This window comes from Typopeltis vanoorti, chromosome 12 (genome assembly GCF_054136105.1).
Source record: "Typopeltis vanoorti isolate ZY-2024b chromosome 12, IOZ_Tvanoo_1.0, whole genome shotgun sequence".
NCBI classification, from domain to species: Eukaryota; Metazoa; Arthropoda; class Arachnida; order Uropygi; family Thelyphonidae; genus Typopeltis; species Typopeltis vanoorti.
Genome location: NC_143560.1, coordinates 77,489,375 through 77,507,824, shown reverse-complemented (window position 1 = coordinate 77,507,824; position 18,450 = coordinate 77,489,375). Strand labels below are relative to the sequence as shown.

At 37.6% G+C, this 18,450-nt stretch overlaps 1 protein-coding gene across 1 annotated transcript in view; it reads left to right on the top strand.

The window, feature by feature from the left end:
• The window catches only part of LOC150100909 (protein MTSS 1-like), a 499,461-nt gene that overhangs the window by 310,423 nt on the left and 170,588 nt on the right, over positions 1–18,450 (top strand). The gene's annotated exons all lie outside the window — the stretch shown is intronic.

The following is an 18,450-nucleotide window of genomic DNA, read 5'->3' as shown; positions in this document are numbered from 1 at the left end:
TGTCAGGGCAACTCACCTATATAATCTGCCACTCACTCATTATTCTACATTCAAAAAAGTATGTTTCATTTTCTTACTCAGCGACCTTCATATATCTTTCAAGAATGCTTTTTCACTCTCCCATGATCTATTATTCTGTTCAATATTTCCTCTATATCTGTCTCAGTTATATTGCCTCCCCTCCTCCTCTTTGGATCCTCTGTAACATTTCCTTATTCTCAGATTGAATATATTCTTTTTTAAATACTGGTCTCGCACATGTGAGATTACAAAACCTATAACACAAGAGTGTCATGTGCAGGTAGGTAGTTAAGGAAAAGAAGGAATCTTTTAGGTGAGGGAAAGATAATTGATGACTGGTCACAACCAGCAGGTGGCATGGGTAGGACAGGTTATAGACCTAAAAGTGAACTGCTGTGTTTATTTATGAATGGCAGGAACATCAGAAATAAGGGAGATCAACTTGTTTCACTGATTGAGTTCGTTGCTCCAAAAATTGGAATTAGTGAAACGTGGTTGGATGAGGATAATATCTTCACTAAAATAGAGGAATGGTATAATGTTTTTGTATGACAAAAGGGAGGGGAAATGCTGCTGATGGTAGCAGGGGAATGGTTTGAGGCAATAGGGTATGAGGTGGAGATTGATAGGGAGAGATATTTAGTCAAATGCTGCTATCGGCCAGGGAATGTGAAGGGTGGTGATAAAGAAAAGTATGGAAAGATGACTTTAAAAAAGCACATGAAGGTGGGGAGGTAACAGAAGGGAACCAAATAGCTGAGTTACTGGATGATCACTTTGCAAGAGTGTACCATTTAGCTGATGTTGCAATGCTGGATATGACACTGACTGTTGGGAGAATAGTGGTTGAAGAAGTGGAGGTGCATAAAGCATTGCAGAATGTCAATGCAAACATGGCCATGGGATCAGATGTACTATGAGAATATGCAAGGGAATTATCAGCTTCTCTGACTAAGCTTCAGTTCTGGGAAGGTGCATGGAGTGGAAAGAGGACAAAATAGTTCCATTGCATAAAGGAGGCTCCAAGACAGACATAGGAAATTAGAGACCCATCAGTATCTCAGGTGTAATGGTTAAGGTATTGAAGAAATTAGTAAAAGACAGACTTCAGGTGAAAAGGATGGATACTTTATAAGGAACAACATGGTTTTGTGAAGGGTAGGTCTTGTTTTTTATAATAAAGTGACAGTGGACTTGGATAAGAAAAATGACTACTCGATGATACTGATGGACTTTTCAAGGAATTTGATAGGATCTCGCATAGAATTCGATTGCATAAATTGGAGTGAATGGAGATGTATATGAATCTGGTAATCTTGGTTAGAGGGTGGCTGATGGAAAGATATCAGAGTAGTTTATTTAGAAATTGCATCCAAGAGAAGGAAGGTGACTAGTGGTTCACCACAGGGCTCAGTACTTGGTCCTCTGTAGTTTAATTTAGTACATTAGTAATAAAGGAAATGATTTGATGCAAAATATTTGGTTGTTTGCTGATGATGCAAAACTAAGAAGAATGATAGTAAATGAAGGGGATGTAGAGATCCTTCAGATGACTGAAGGATCTCAACATCCCCTTCAATTTTGCCTATACTACTAGTATAGGCAAAAGTAAATGGTTGCAAGTTGAATGTAAAAGCTGTGTACTATATTGATGAAACGGAATGGTAGGAAACTTATGTGACCAGGGACATTGAGGTATTTGTAGATAGGGAGTGGACGTTTAGGGGGGGCATATTGCAACGGTATCCCAAACTGCACATGGGATTACTTGGTTGTTGAAGAATAAATTAACAAGCAGGAATAGGGAAGATATTTTTCTCCTCCGTGGGGATAAAAAAGTGATAGAGACGATCCACAGGAGAGTGAAAATGACTGTGATATAGGTTAGAATGAGTATATGGGAATAGGTATAGGTTAGAATGTGGTATTGGAAGCATTCTATAGAAGTTTGAATGGAATGTTCCCTATGAAAATAGATTGAAAGTCTGTAGGCTTCAAAAACTAGCTGATTGTAGGAGAAAAGATGCATATAAGTTATTAAAGGAATTTTATAAGATTGATACTGAAGCCTTTTTTCTGTACATGGCATGAAGGGAGAGAACAAGGGATCACCAGTGGAAATTGTGTAAGAATGTGGTTAGCAAGGGTGTTAGGATTTTTATGCTTTGATTTATTATTATTATTACTGTACGGTACTTCCATGGAATCTGAAGGCTCATCCTGGGAAACCCAAACTATCCACATAATCTATCATATCTCATTGAACCCATTAACATACAAAGCACTCACAACTGACTGGTGACCCAGTTCACTCATTTGCAACTCTCCAAGCAAAAAATCTAGTCCTTAACACCTCTACTAACCATACTTTTATTCAACTTCCAGGAATAACCTCTTGTTCTGGCCTCTAGCCAAGTGCTGAAACATTTCCCCTGCATCAGTCCTATAAAATCTTTTAAATAACTTAAATCTTTTTATCATATTCTCTCTTTTTCTCCTATCAACCAACTTCTGCAATCCACATATCCTCAATCTGTCCTCATAGGGAAAATTCTATAAATCCCTCACCATCTTGGTCGCTTGTCTCTGAAACTTCTCCACCACTTCCTCATCCTCAAAAAATCCAGGAGACCAATCCTGAACACAGTTATCCAGATGTGGATGTATCAAGGCCTTATAAAATGGAGTAACTCATCTTTACTTCTTAGTGTGTGTGTGTGTTCTTAAATAGCCACACAATCTTATGAACTATTTTAGCAACCTTAGCGACATGTCCTATAAACTTTAACTCTCTGTCTACCACCATCCCTAATCTCTAGCTTTATCTGTGTCCTGTTCCATTATTTTGGTACACAGTTTGCGATCTATTTATTCCAAAATGCACAAACTTTACACTTTTCCACATTAAACTGACATCCATTATCTTTTGTTGACAGCTTATTTAAATCACCCTGCAAGCTCTCCACATTTCCTTGATTCACTATTACTCTACTTAATTTTACATCATCAGCAAAAAAATGATATTTCCTTTCAGGTTATTTCCTGAAAGGAAATATTCCCTATATTCATTTATGTACAAATTAAACAGCAGTGATACTAGTACTGAACCTTGCAGCATACCACCTTTCGCCTGGATTCTTCTCCTCTGTATACCACTTTTTGATATTTGTCCATACAGCCATCCTCTTATCCACATAACCAGTGTCACATCCATACCCATTTATTCTAATTTGCATAACAGATTTCCGTGTGATATTTGGTCAAATGTCTTCTCAAAATCCTGCAGAATCATCGTGTAGCCATTTCCTTTATCCAACTCAGCTGTTACTCTATTAAAAAAAGTTAGTAAATTACTAAGAGATGATTGTTACTTCATAAAGCATACTGTCCTTCATACAGTATCATATTCTTATCTATCCCTTCTCTTTTTGACCATTTTTCCAGTACTTTTACCACCATACCTAAGATACTGATTGGTCTATAATTTGTTACTGCAGTCTTAGAACTTCCCTTATTATTATTATTATTTTATTCACATAATTGATACACAGTCAAAACAAGATATCATATAAACAAAAATTTGACTGGTGATACAGAACAATTCAGATTTTACCCAAGAATCTAAGATTAATCCGTCAGGTAGCATCGTAAAATATGGACTGTTCCAAGTAATGCTGTTTTTTGTAGGTCATATGGGTCACTTTGTTGATGTTTAATTGCTGTAAATAGTTGGATAGCTTCTTTGAAGTTGCACCAAGTGCACTGATAACAATTGGGATGATTTTGGTGTGTTTAAGCCACAGCTGGCCAACTATCGATTGCCAGATCTCGATATTTAGTAATTTTTTCCAGTTCAGTTCTTTGTTGTTAATGTTTTTATCACTGGGTACTGCGATATCAATAATCCAAACCTGCTGATGTTCAATAATTGTGATGTCAGTTCTATTGTGTTCCAAATGCCGATCATTTTGTATTCGAAAGTCCCAGAGAATTTTTGCTGTTTTATTTTCCAGTACTGTCTCTATTTTATGCTGCCACCAGTTATCAGAAGCAGGAAAGCCATATTTTTTGCATACGTGCCAATGAATTATTTTGGCCACTTGATCATGGCAGTATTTATAGTTAGCTTGAGCTGTTTTGCTGCAAGCACTGATTAGATATTCTACAATCACATCTTTCTGATCGCATAATCTGCATTTGCTGTTATTATTGATGTTCAAAATTTTTGCTTTCATCGCATTAGTTTGTAATGCCTTTTCTTTAGCTGCTAGAATAAATCCTTCAGTTTCTCTTTTAATGTATCCGTATTGTAGCCATTGCCTTGTTCACATCAATTTTGTCCTCAGCATCTCAAAGAAATTGGCCATGCAAGGGTTTATTTTTCCAGTGCACATATCGGTTATTTTGTTGTTCCTTTTTGTAATCGTATTTGTTTCCTGTTGCTTTTAGAAGGCCCTCTTTTGTAATTGCTTGAAGCATTGACTCGGAGTTATTATCGATGTAACTTCTTAAACTAATTTCTTCTTCTTCCACAGTCTGTCTCACTTGCAGCAAGCCCCGTCCACCTATTCTTATTCTCCTTGGTAGGTACAACTGGTCAACATCACTTCGTGGATGTAATGCATGATGCATAGTCATTACTTTTCTAGTTTTGCGGTCCAGTTTGTCCAGGTCTTCTTTTGTCCAATCTGTTATGCCAGCTGTGTATCGGATAACTAGTATAGTTCAAGAATTCATTGCTCTAATTGTGTTTAATCCATTTAGTTTTGTTTTCAGAATATTTCTAACTCTTTTAATGTATTCTGATGCTGCCTGTTGTTTAACTTTCAGGTGGAGAATATCATTGGCTTCTAATATTCCTAGGTATTTATAGTGTTCGTCAGCTGAAATTGCTTTTATATATTTCTCTTGATCAAAATTAAAATTGCTAGTGTTATTAATTTTTCCTCGTTTAATAGATAAAATTGCGCGTTATTATTATTATGTGACACCTCCAAGGAGTCCAAAGACTCATCTAGTGAGGATACCTACTATACATCTCTCCATCTTCACCACTTAATCCACCAACTACAGCAAACTGCCACTATCATCATCACCTACACCAATGCCACCTATTGCCCACCATTATTTGTTGTCTTTAAATTGCATGTGTTCAAGGCAGATTTGTCTGTATGTGGGATGAAACCCTCCGAGTTTCCGAGAGAAAAAATGCTGCTACCTCCTTATGAGATCGACTAATTCACCTTCACTTGAAAAATCCATATAAAGATTCTTCTCATCATGACAAAAATTGAACTTAGACCTTTTTTCAAAGGAAGGGCAAAATGTACTGTCATTCTTTCAGTTGCACTACAGAGTAATGCAAGGGAATTATTTTGTCCTATTTCCACTCCCTTGGAAACTCTACAGAGCTGAGACTTAAATTAAGTCAGAGGCATCGCCGGTTCCCTTGCACATTCTCACAAAACATAAGCTGATATCCTATCCAATCCCACAGCTGTATTTACATTAAGATTCTGCAATATCCTAAGAACCTCAAATTGATCCACCTCTGTTTCCACATCAGTCTCTGTCACATATGTTATGGCAGTGTCCTCACTTGGATGTGTACCCTTGCAAAGTGACTCAACTATTTTATCTTCTTCTGTCACCTCGTCACCATCATAACAAAAGAACTCTTTTTTTGGATTTCTTTTGGCCTTCTTAGCTAAATTCTTTTCATAATCAGATTTTGCTTTCTTTACCATGCTGATCACCACCCACCCTCCACAGCATTTTCTTCTTCTGCAGCTCATGCTTCATATATTACTCATCCATCAAACGCCTATCTGATTAACCCTCCTTACCTTAGTTATACAATTTAATGTTGCTTCCTCTAGATGCCTCTTACCTATTTCTCCATGCACTACTAACATCCATCCCATGGCACAGATTCAAGCTTCCTCTGCAGTTTGTCATAATCACCTGCCTTGTAGTTCCACATATACCCCTTCTTGAGAGAATATTCCTCATGTTTTACAATCTCTCAAGTCAAGGGTGCATTGTCATTTTTGTCAGTCGGAGGCAATGTGGTCACCTTAATTATGTATAGCTCTTTTAACCAGATGCAATACTCTTACACCCTTAAAGAATTAAATTCTCAGGTATTACTATTGATCTCATTACAATCAACAGTCTGTCATGATCCACTCAATCAAAAGCTTTCTTATAGTCAATAGAAGAGATAAATACTTCCTTCTGAAATTCTCTTGTTCTCTCCATAATCTATCTCATATTTGCTATCTGGTCTCTAGTTACACTACCTCTCCTAAAGCCTGCCTATTCTTGTGGCATTTCTCTATTCACATATGCCTCCAGTCTTTGTCGGATCACTTTCAGCATAACTTTACTTGCATATGAAATTAAGCAATGGTACTATAATTCTCACAATCTCTGGGAGATTTTTTTTTTTTTTTTTTTTGAATTGGGATGAATACTGATGTTTTCCAATCTCTAGACCAGTATATTTTCTTCCAAACCTGTTGACAAATTTCAGTCAATATATTCACTACCTACTTCATCCCCTAGCTGCTCTCAATAATTCCACTGACACTTCATTGGCTCCAGGAGCTTTTCCTTTTGTCAGTTGTTCCATTGCTGATATCACTTCACTTTTCATCATCATGGGTTCCTCAACAAATTCTCTTCTTTCAAATTTTTCAATATTATTATCTTTCTTGTACAAATCCTCTATATACTCTTTCCAAATTGCTACTTTACTACAAAAAAAAAAAAAAAAAACTTATCTTTTTTTTTCAGCAGCATCTTTTGCCAGCCTTTCACTAAGTGGCATTCTAACACTCCCAATGAATGAAGAGATTAAGCATGAAATCTGGAAAAATGCACCGCGGAGGTAACAAAAGATGAATAATGGTAAGAATCAAAACTTCAGCAAGAGACAGTATGAGCAGCAACTAACAAATCAGACCAAGAAAAATCCTAGGGATTTTTTTTTTTTTTTTTTAATATGTGGCAAGTAAAAAGAAGATCGATTATGACAAGATGATGATAAGATGAAAATGATAGATTGGTAACTTCTGCAAAAGACTTGAGGTATTTAGTGAACAATTCATTAGGGTGTTTCATCCTGATCAGTATGAAATCACGAGAAACTCAAATGTAGAAGAAATGAAGGGATAAGATGGCTTACTGATGAGTGAGCAAGTGATATATGAGTTAAGTAAACTTGATGTCAATAAAGCAATAGTACTTGATGACATGTCATCACATTTTAAGTAAATATTCCATTGAGTTAGCTTCAGCTCTGACTTATTATTATTACGGGCAACTCCAGGGAGTCATTAGACTCATCGAGGGAGGCCCCAAATCATATTCATCACGGCTATTCTACATTCATACAGTATCTATCATACCTCGCCTTAAACTCATTCACTGTCACATCATCCACCACAGACTCTGGGAGCGCATTCCACTCATTCACCACTCTACAATAAAGAACCCAGCTCTAACACCTTTACTAACCACACTTTTGCCCAGTTTCCATGGATGTCCCCTCATCCTCCCACAACCAGCCCTGTTCTCAAAAATATCTTCTGAATTAATTTTATAGAAACCCTTCAGTAATTTGAATGTCTCAATCATATCTCCCCTCCTCCGCCTATCAACCAATTTTTGCAACCCACAAATCCTCAACCTGTTCTCATAAGGTTCATTCCACAGACCTGCTATCATCTTGGTCACTCGCCTCTGGATCCTCTCCACCTCCTCCCCATCAAGAAGGAACCTAGGTGACCAAATCTGGGCACAGTAGTTGAGATGAGGTCTTATCAAGGCTCGATACAGAGGAACAATAACCTGCTTGTCTCTGCTTGTCAACGTATTCTTCAGCAACCAAGTGATTTGATGAGCTGATTTGGCCACTTTTGCAATGTGCCCCCTAAACGTCAACTCCTTATCCATCAACACTCCTAAATCTCGTGCCTTATCAATTTCCTGGAGTACAGTTCCACCAATGTAGTAATCTGCTGCTAATCTTTTCACCCCAAAATGTATAACCTTACATTTTGCCACATTAAATTTACATCCGTTCACCTTAGCCCAGACCTCCAATCTATCCACATCATCTTGCAAAATTTTGACGTCATCTGCATTCACTATTGCCCTACCCAACTTTGCATCATCCGCAAACAAATGAACTGTTCCTCTCAGATCCTTTCCTATATCGTTAATGAACAAATTAAACAGCAGTGGTCCAAGAACAGATCCTTGTGGCATGCCACTAGTCACAGGCCGTCTTGTGGATTCTACTCCTGAATAAACCACTCTCTGATATCTCTCTGTCAACCACCCTCCTATCCATCTCACCAACCCTATATCCATCCCCGTATGCTGCCATTTACTGATTAGAATTCCATGTGGTATCCTGTCAAAGGTCTTAGCAAGGTCCAGTAGAATCACTGTAAACCCATTACCCTTATCCAGTTCAGCCCTCACTGTGTTATAATACGTGAGCAAGTTACTGAGGCATGACCTACCCTTCACAAAACCATGCTGTCCCCAATACAGTATCCCATTTTCTTCTATCCAATCTTGTATTTTCCTCTTGACTATTTTCTCCAAGACCTTGATAATGATTCCTGTTATGCTGATTGGCCGGTAATTTTCAACAGCAGCCTTGGAACCACCTTTATGCAGCGGAACTATTTTCCCCCCTTTCCACCCCCTTGGGACCGACCCCGACCCGAGGCTCAAATTAAACAAAATGGTCAAATGCACTGACAATTCTTTAGCCGCTTCACGTACAACATGAGCTGGTATACCATCCAATCCCACAGATGTATTGACATTGAGGTTCTGTAATAGACTAGTTACCTCTACTTCATTCATCACAATTCCAGTATAAGCTGTTGGTTCTTCCATTCCTGCAATGTCACCATCTGGATGATATACTCTTGCAAAGTGCTCGCTCAGTAATTCCACTATATCGACTGATTCGGTTACCTCCCTACCCTCAGCATTTTTTAAGATCATTCTAACATGAACATTTTTCCTTTTACTTGCAACATATTGAAAAAACTGTTTGGGATTCTATTTAGCCTGCATGGCCAATTTTCTTTCGTAATCCGCTTTTGCTTTTCTTACCACCCTTGTTACCATCCTGTCCTGAGCCTTCTGGTCACCTTTCTCCTTAAATTCCCTCCACAATTGTTTCTTTTTTTGCAGCTCAAGCTTAATAGTGTTATTCATCCATTTAACCCCTACTTGATTTATTATTCGGACTCTTGGTATACAGTCAATCATTGCCTCCTGCAAACACTTCTTAACCACCTCCCATGCACTATCAACATCCAGCCCTTGCAGTTTTACATGCCATGGCACTGAACCAAGCACACACCTAAGCTTGTCATACTTACCAGCCTTGTAATTCCACATGTACCCTGTCTTAATTGTAAATTCCACTCCTTTAGCCACCTCCCAAGTCATGACCTTATGGTCACTCTCACCAATTGGTGGCAACATGGTCATGTTCGTTACAGCCACATTCTCAGTTGCAATTACTAGGTCAAACACTCTCTGCCCCCTGGTATTTTCCACTACATGCTGCCGCAGATAGTTGTCCCTTGATAACTGCATAAAATCCAATTCCTTTCTCCCATGTGCCCTCTCCTCTTTCCAGTCAATGTTACCATAATTGAAATCACCCATAATAATTACCCTTCTTCCACTCATTTCTTCTATTTTCCTATGCATACTATCCCCACCATCGATTCCATCACCTGGTCTATAGCAGCACCCAATTGTATATTTTGTTCTGCTAGATTCTATCTCACACCAAACAGCCTCAAATGTGCTCTTTTCTCTATCCTGCAGTTCATCTTCTATACTCCTTGGCTGCAACCCATCAGCTATCATCAATAACACTCCCCCCCCCTTTTTATTCACCCTGTCACTCCTGAACATGCTATACCCGTCGCATTCAATCCCACTAGCTTTATCATCTTCTGTCAGCCATGTTTCACTAATACCAACAACCTGTGGTCTGGAAGTGCCAACCAAGGCCAAAAACTCTTCCTTCTTGTTCCTAATACTCCTGGCATTAGTGTACATGAATTGCAGAAGCCCATTTGTCCCATCCCTACTTTGATGCCTTATACTAACTATCCCATTCTGATTTGTTGTCCTTCATACTCGCTGGGGCATAATATACTCATTCATACACTCAACTGCCTCCCTAAAGTCTGCATATCCACTCCCCCCCCCCCCTTAATAAAACTAGTTTCCCTGAGTCTGTACATTTACTTCCACATCATTCATCAGCACTTTTTCAAGCCTCCGTACACCAACTCCATTCAAATGTAACCCATCCATCTTATATAAGTCCTTTCGCCCATCGAACTCATTCCACACATCCACAAATTCCACACCACTCTCCATGCATAATCCACGCATAAAGTCATTGGCAATTATGGCCCTCCTTCTAAACACTTCACTGTCATATGTTATATGTTTAAGAAATCTTGCAATAGCCAAAGTCCCAAAGAAGTTGAAGGAAGGTAAATTGTCCCACTTCACAAAGGTGATGATAAGGCTATGGCTACCGGTTGTGGGCCAATCTGTATATCTGTAGTTGTGATTAAGATGTTGGTGAGAGCTAGATTACCGATGTCTTAATAACAGCAGTATTCAAAGACTGTCAGCATGCATTTGTTCAAGGAAGGTGATGTTTTACTATCTTATTTACATAATATAACAAGGTGACAGTATTGGGTAAGAGATATGCACATACAGTGGCATACTTGGATTTTCTAAATGTTTTTAATAGATTGCCACACCAGTTGGTACTTTTGTAACCTCTTTTTTCGAATGTAATCGATGTAATCTTGTTTTCATCTTATAAGCTAGATGTTAGTTGAGTAGGAAAAATTGAAATTGACATTATATGTGTTAATTCTGGAGCACAAATTTTTAGCACAGTAGATGGGTTGCTACAGTGACCAGATGTTTTTTTTTTTTTTTTTTTTCATATTCATGTTATTCAGGATTCTTCTGATTTCTTACTGACCCAAGACTAGGGTGAAATAAAGTGAGCAGTTCTTGGTAAAGTATGGGTTACTTTACCTTGCTGAAGCCAGTCTTGACTATGGGTGATATTACAATAGTATCTGGATGTGAGAAGAATGGAAGTATGACTGGACAAAAGTTGTGCCCGGTGGACTTGGTAATGAACCAAAAACCTTGTCCACTATTTGCACAAGCGACAAGTTTGTAGCATTTGTTTGTTTCTTTTGAAATCAAATTTACATTCGTCATCTTTTTTGTAGTTGTGAGCTGCAATGTAGGCTGAGTGTGACGCTGGAGTTTTGGTCTCAAACTATTCACAATATGCTGATTCCCCCCTCCCTTCAATTGCCATGGCAATTGGGAAAAAAAAAACACTTGTTGCAGAACCCATGAATTGGTTAGTGGTCAGCAATTTTCGGTGGAATGAGGGATTGATATCTGTCACTCTAGAATTATTTCTGTTATTTGGTTTGTTTTTAGCAGAACATAAGCTGTAGCTGGACCATGGAAAGAAGGAGTAGAAGTCATTGGCACGCTTGTAATTTCCAGAAGACACATGACTGAAGAATGGCTTGGTGAAGGTCATTCCATAATAAAGCAAACTTTGGCAGGGTTATGGTCTGAGTTACCAAAAGAAGAACTGACATTCACAATGTATTTGGAAGCCTGTTAAGAAGAGCTCAAGAGTGTTGGCAGAATGGTCAGGGTTAGCAATTATTCTGGTAAGCACATGGACTGAGCAAGATATTTGCTAGTGGCAAATATCTTGGCATTCCAGCCTGTTTGATTGGTGGAACTGGAGAAAGGAAGTCAGTTTGAGTTATAGATGAGAAAGAGGGGAGGAGACCATGTCTGTTCCCCCTATTTGTTTGTAGAATTTACTTTGCAAAACTAAATAGCCTGAGTTCATTGTGAATTGAAACTAGGCCAAGATATTGGGAAGAAATTCAGCTTGGATAAGAGCCAAGGTAACAGCCATGGGCTCTCCTCTTTCTCTCCCCTTGGCTACTTTTTCATGGAGACATTTGAAAAGAATGTCCCAACTCTCCCCCCCCCCTTTAAACCCACCATTTGGCTACATTAGTGGATGCGTTTGCAATTTGGCCACATAACCTGGACAATTTTCATACTTTCCTATTCTATTTGAACAACCAACTTCCAAGCATCCAGTTCACAACAGAAATAGAAAGTAACAACAGTCTGTCCTTCCTAGACACCCTAGTTACAAGACTACCAAATGGATCCCTGACCTTCACCATCTACAGAAAACTTACACATAAATAGATAAAAATACATCCATCAGCAACCACATTTTCCCCTCCCCCAACAATACATAACTATAAAAAGTCCACTGGGAAAAATCAATTTGCTCAGACAACAGTGTACTCACCACAGAGTTTGTCTAAATAAGAATAAATAAATTTTTTGGCCAATGGCTACACCTCTCGCCAAATAAAAGAATTCTAACACCATGTACCCACCCATCCCCTCCTCCCTTCCAAATATAGATTATAGTAAGTCCATCACCATCCCTTATATTCACAGCATCTCAGAAAAGGCAGCCAAGATTTTAAAAAATCGCAATCTTGTGACCACTTATAAACTTCACAGAAAGCTAGCAATTCTTATCTCCTCCCTTGAAGACAGCTACAAACACTGGAGTGTATTCATGTTATGGCCAAACAGGCATCCGTATATCAGAGCACCAGGATTACATCCATTTCTACCACTATGGCTGCTCAGGATTAGCAGACCATGACCTGGATACCCAACACAACATCCATTGAAAAAAAGCTTCCTTACGCCACTGAAGCAAATTTAAATTTGAGAGGCTTTTCCTTGAATCTGCTGCAGCTCTTACCAACTATCCCAACCTAAATAAATATTGTTGTAACTAAGAACTTTAATTTTTAAAAGACCATAAGATTTAATGATTACAAATAGAAAGAGCCAACAAGTTTCACTAGCCACTGTCTAGCATTTTCAAGGCTGTACCGGTGTGAAAACAAATGCATCAAGTTACATGAAAACATACACTTTAGTAACTGCTAGGCCGTTACATTTGATAATTCGTGTTTGATGGCGTGCATGCGTTCGAATGCTTCAGTCAGAATCCGATACATGACCACATGTTGTGTAGTTTTTCGCATAATGTAGTTCTGTTGAGCTGAGAGAATTGATGAGATATTTCCATATGTCTTTAAGAACAGCACCTTGATTTCTATTTAAATTATTGCCTGTGCGTAGCACCACTGCTGCTTCTTTGAAAGTTCTGTGTCTGTAGTCATTCTCGATGTAAGGCGTAGAACTGTTTTTCCAATCTATAATATGATTTGATGTTGAGAAATGATGAGCTAAACCAGATGTGATGATTCTGTTGTGATTAACATCCCCCACATGTTCCTTCTGTCTTATTTCAAAACTTCTAGAGGTCTGTACAAGGTAAGAAAGGCAACACATGCATGGAATTTCATATACTCCAGGAAATTTGAAGAAAGGTACCTCATCTTTGGATGATCTTAAGACTTGTCTGATCATGGTAGTTGGTTTAAAAACTACTCTGATGTTATGAGCTTTTAACACTCTCGCCAATTTTATGGATACTGAATTAATATATGGAATGACAGCTGTGGACACATTTTGGGACTCCTTTCCCACATTGTTGGGAGTTGTCTTTAAAAAGCAATTTGTTTAAAATGTTAGAAGGGTATCCATTCAGAGATAGAGTGTTAGCAATTTGTAACAGTTCTCTCTGTACATCTCCATCTTTCGAAATAGACCTTAAGGCTCTATTACAAAGCATATGAATGATGCTGTGTTTTTGTGATCTATGATGGTTAGACAAATAATGTAGATACCTACTGATATCTGTGGATTTCTTGTAAATGGGCAGTTGGACATTGTTGTCTTATCTCCTCACCAGTGTGTCAAGAAAGGGTAGTTCTTTGTTCTTCTCCAGTTCCATAGTGAATTTGATCTTATTATGTAGTGAGTTGATTTTATTAAGAAACACGAGCAGGTTTTCCATGGTATCCTTCCAGATGATGAACACATCATCGACATATCTCCATCAAATCGACGGTTTAGGTGAAATGGTGGAAACAATATCCTTTTCAAGTTTTTCCATAACTAAGTCTGCACATGGTGGTGAGATTTACCCATGGATAGACTTTCCGATTGTTTGTATACTATGTTATTTACTTTGAAGAAATTTGATTTCAGGCAATGATGAAACAACTGGGTGATGTCCTGAGGGAAGAGATCTTTTAGAATGTTGACCACCTCTACGACCAGTACATTAGTGAATAAGGACAATACATCTAAACTAGCCATAATGTCTGTTTGTGATATTTTGATCCTTTTGATTTTTTCCACAAATTGTTGACAGATTTTAATGTGGGTGTGTGTTTGTCTAATTTTTCCTTTCATTAAATTTGCCAGATGCTTTGCTAGTAAGTACGTAGGTCCCCCATGAAGGCATGGATTAATAGGGTGTAAGGATTTAAGTTGTTTTTTTTTAGTTCATCCAACCACCTGATCATATTGCGGATAAAAGCGTTAGTCTCCAGATGATTACTCATGATGGGATTTTTATCTAAGACTTGGTAAGTGGAACACATTTAACACATTAGACCAAATATGAACAGTTTAACTTCACAGATGAAACATAAAGTTCGGTGCTTAGAAAAGGACAAGTGCAAAACAGCTAAGTTACTAAATCACCTTACATTTCTGAAGAGATCTAGATATTTTGCTGTCATCCCGAAGTTCTTAGTAGTAAAAGGACATATCCAATCTGCAACAGCCAAAAGAATATACTGCAAGACTTAGTTAGCATTAATCAGAGAAAGGATACAACATACCAGGTATCAGCTTAATATTATTGACATGAAGTGCAGAGAACAGTTTGATGAAATATCTAACAGTTTAGACTACATGACTTGGAATAACATAGACCACTTATTATATCATAGCTACGAAAAAACTTTCAGAGCGAGTAAAATCACACAAATTATAAAATTTGAGGTACTGTATAAGAACAAATTCCAGTCGCACCATGGTCTCCCTAACAACAAAGTGATTTTCAACTTATCAGATTACAGGCTTTCTAATCATGAATCAGAAATCCTTAAAAAGGGTTTTAACTTTGCTATCACCCCGAATTTTATTCTTAAAATGGATTTCACATGTGGGATAGAAAAAAGTCTTTATCATCTTCCAGAGGCTACAGCAAATACTCTCAGATTTAATAGTATGATTATTCTTGCCTCAACAAAACCACCAATACCTAATGCTACTCCAAATGATAAGAAAGCAATCTGCAATTTACGTAACAACAAAGACATTATAATAACCAAAGTGGACAAAGAAAATTCAACAGTCATTCTCAACTCAAAAGATTACTTTAATAAGATTAACTTGTTACTAGCAGAGAGTTCCACCTACCAAGTCTTAGATAAAAATCCCATCATGAGTAATCATCTGGAGACTAAAGCTTTTATCCGCAATTTGACTGGTTGCTCGGATGAACTAAAAAAACAACTTAAATCCTTACACCCCATTAATCCATGCCTTTATGGGGCACCGAAGATTCATAAAGAAAACATACCACTTCGTCCAATAGTTGATGGAAGATCCTCACCTACATACTTACTAGCAAAGCATCTGGCAAATTTAATGAAAGGAAAAATTAGACAAACACACACCTACATTAAAAACTCTCAACAATTTGTGGGAAAAATCAAAAGGATCAAAATATTACAAACGGACATTATGGCTAGTTTAGATGTATTGTCCTTATTCACTAATGTACCGGTTGTAGAGGTGGTCAACATTCTAAAAGATCTCTTCCCTCAGGACATCACCCAGTTGTTTCATCATTGCCTGAAATCAAATTTCTTCAAAGTAAATAACATAGTATGCAAACAATCGGAAGGTCTAGCTATGGGTAGCCCCCTCTCACCACCATGCGCAGACCTATTTATGGAAAAACTTGAAAAGGATATTTTTTCCACCATTTCACCTAAACCGTCGATGACGTGTTCATCGTCTGGAAGGATACCATGGAAAACCTGCTCGTGTTTCTTAATAAAATTAACTCGCTACATAATAAGATCAAATTCACTATGGAACTGGAGAAGAACAAAGAACTACCCTTTCTTGACATACTGGTGAGGAGATAAGACAACAATGTCCAACTGTCCATTTACAAAAAAACCCCAGATATAAGTAGATATATACATTATTCGTCTAACCATCATAGATCACAAAAACAAAGCATCATTCATATGCTTTGTTATAGAGCCTTAAGGTCTATTTCGAAAGAAGGAGATGTACAGAGAGAACTGTTACAAATTGCTAACACTCTATCTCTGAATGGATACCCTTCTAACATTTTAAACAAATTGCTTTTTAAAGACAACTCCCAACAATGTGGGAAAGGAGTCCCAAAATGTGTCCACAGCTGTCATTCCATATATTAATTCAGTATCCATAAAATTGGCGAGAATGTTAAAAGCTCATAACATCAGAGTAGTTTTTAAACCAACTACCACGATCAGACAAGTCTTAAGATCACCCAAAGATGAGGTACCTTTCTTCAAATTTCCTGGAGTATATGAAATTCCATGCATGTGTTGCCTTTCTTACCTTGTACAGACCTCTAGAAGTTTTGAAATAAGACAGAAGGAACATGTGGGGATGTCAATCACAATAGAATCATCATATCTGGTTTAGCTCATCATTTCTCAACATCAAATCACGTTATACATTGGAAAAACAGTTCTATGCCTTACATCGAGAATGACTACAGACACAGAACTTTCAAAGAAGCAGCAGTGGTGCTACGCACAGGCAATAATTTAAATAGAAATCAAGATGCTGTTCTTAAAGACATATGGAAATATCTCATCAATTCTCTCAGCTCAACAGAACTACATTATGCGAAAAACTACACAACATGTGGTCATGTACCAGATTCTGACTGAAGCATTCGAATGCATGCACGCCATCAAACACGAATTATCAAATGTAACGCCGAAAACATACACTCTCTAAAGTGTATCTTTTTATGTAACTTGATGCATTTGTTTTCACACCAGTACAGCCTTGAAAATGCTAGACAGTGGCTAGTGAAACTTGTTGGCTCTTTGTATTTGTAATCATTAAATCTTATGGTCTTTTAACAATAAAAGTTCTTAGTTTTAACAGATTAGACCAAATATGAATAGTTTAAATATTGTTGTATCAAATTGCTCTTGCATAGACATCTGTAGACAGTCAGTTCAACATCCAAGAACACCAAACCAAAGCCAATAGGTGGCATAATTATAGAACTTTAGGTCATCCTGTATCTCTCTTTTTCCATCTTTGTTACTGAAGTGTGCCTGCATGCACATGTTTTATACTGGTGTATTAATCCCTGAAGATGCCAATTTAACTTTGACAAAATATAGGAAATAATACTTGAAAATCTTTAGTTATTATCTAGTTTACATTGTCAGTTTCCTGAAACAATATGATGAGTCTTCTGACTTTAAGGAGTCAAAAGACTCATCGTAAGAAGTCAACTCTCTCGCACAAAAAGTTCATCGTACTGTTCATTAAATCTATTCAGTTTCTGCACTCGTCACAGTCTCAGGCAGTGCATTTCACTAACCAACCACTCTCTATGCAAAGAATCTGCTCCTCACCACATTGCTCACATCCTCCTTATACATCTTCCATGCATAGTTTCTATTCTTCTACTTATATCTTCCTGTACAAGTAGCCACTTGTTTTTTGTACTCATGTTTCTGAATACTTTATGAAAGGACACCATTAGGAATAATATGTCTGATTTGGATGAATGAAGAACCTCATTTATATTGCTGTTGAGGCTGCAAATATTGGTAAAATGGATATGGAAATGTTTTTTTTTTTTTAAGGGTTATTAATTTTCATGGAGATTTTGGTTAGATTTCTGTTGTCTTGTTATGTTTTTTTTCTTGAAGTTTAAAATTTTTTTAGTGATTCCCAGGAAAACTGTATTTGATTAAGCTGTACATCATTGTAGAGAGAGAGAACAGAGATAATAAACAGTAGGGACATGCATTAAGAGTTTAAAGTCTAATCTCTTGTCTCTGTAGCATTGGCAGTTCTCCCTGCATATCACCATACTTGGACTCCTTCCAGAGATGAAGATGAACTGGCAAAGTAAATAGGAGCAAGATTTTTTCACCAGCTGATTAGGAAGCTTTATTGATTCATTACAATCAGGTATGGTCCTATGTGCTATCTTGCATCTAGTCTGCATAACTTTTTTACTGCTGTACCGAAAATAGGAAGGGTCTAGATCCCTACAATGTATTCGGCCATGTCTCCTCACTG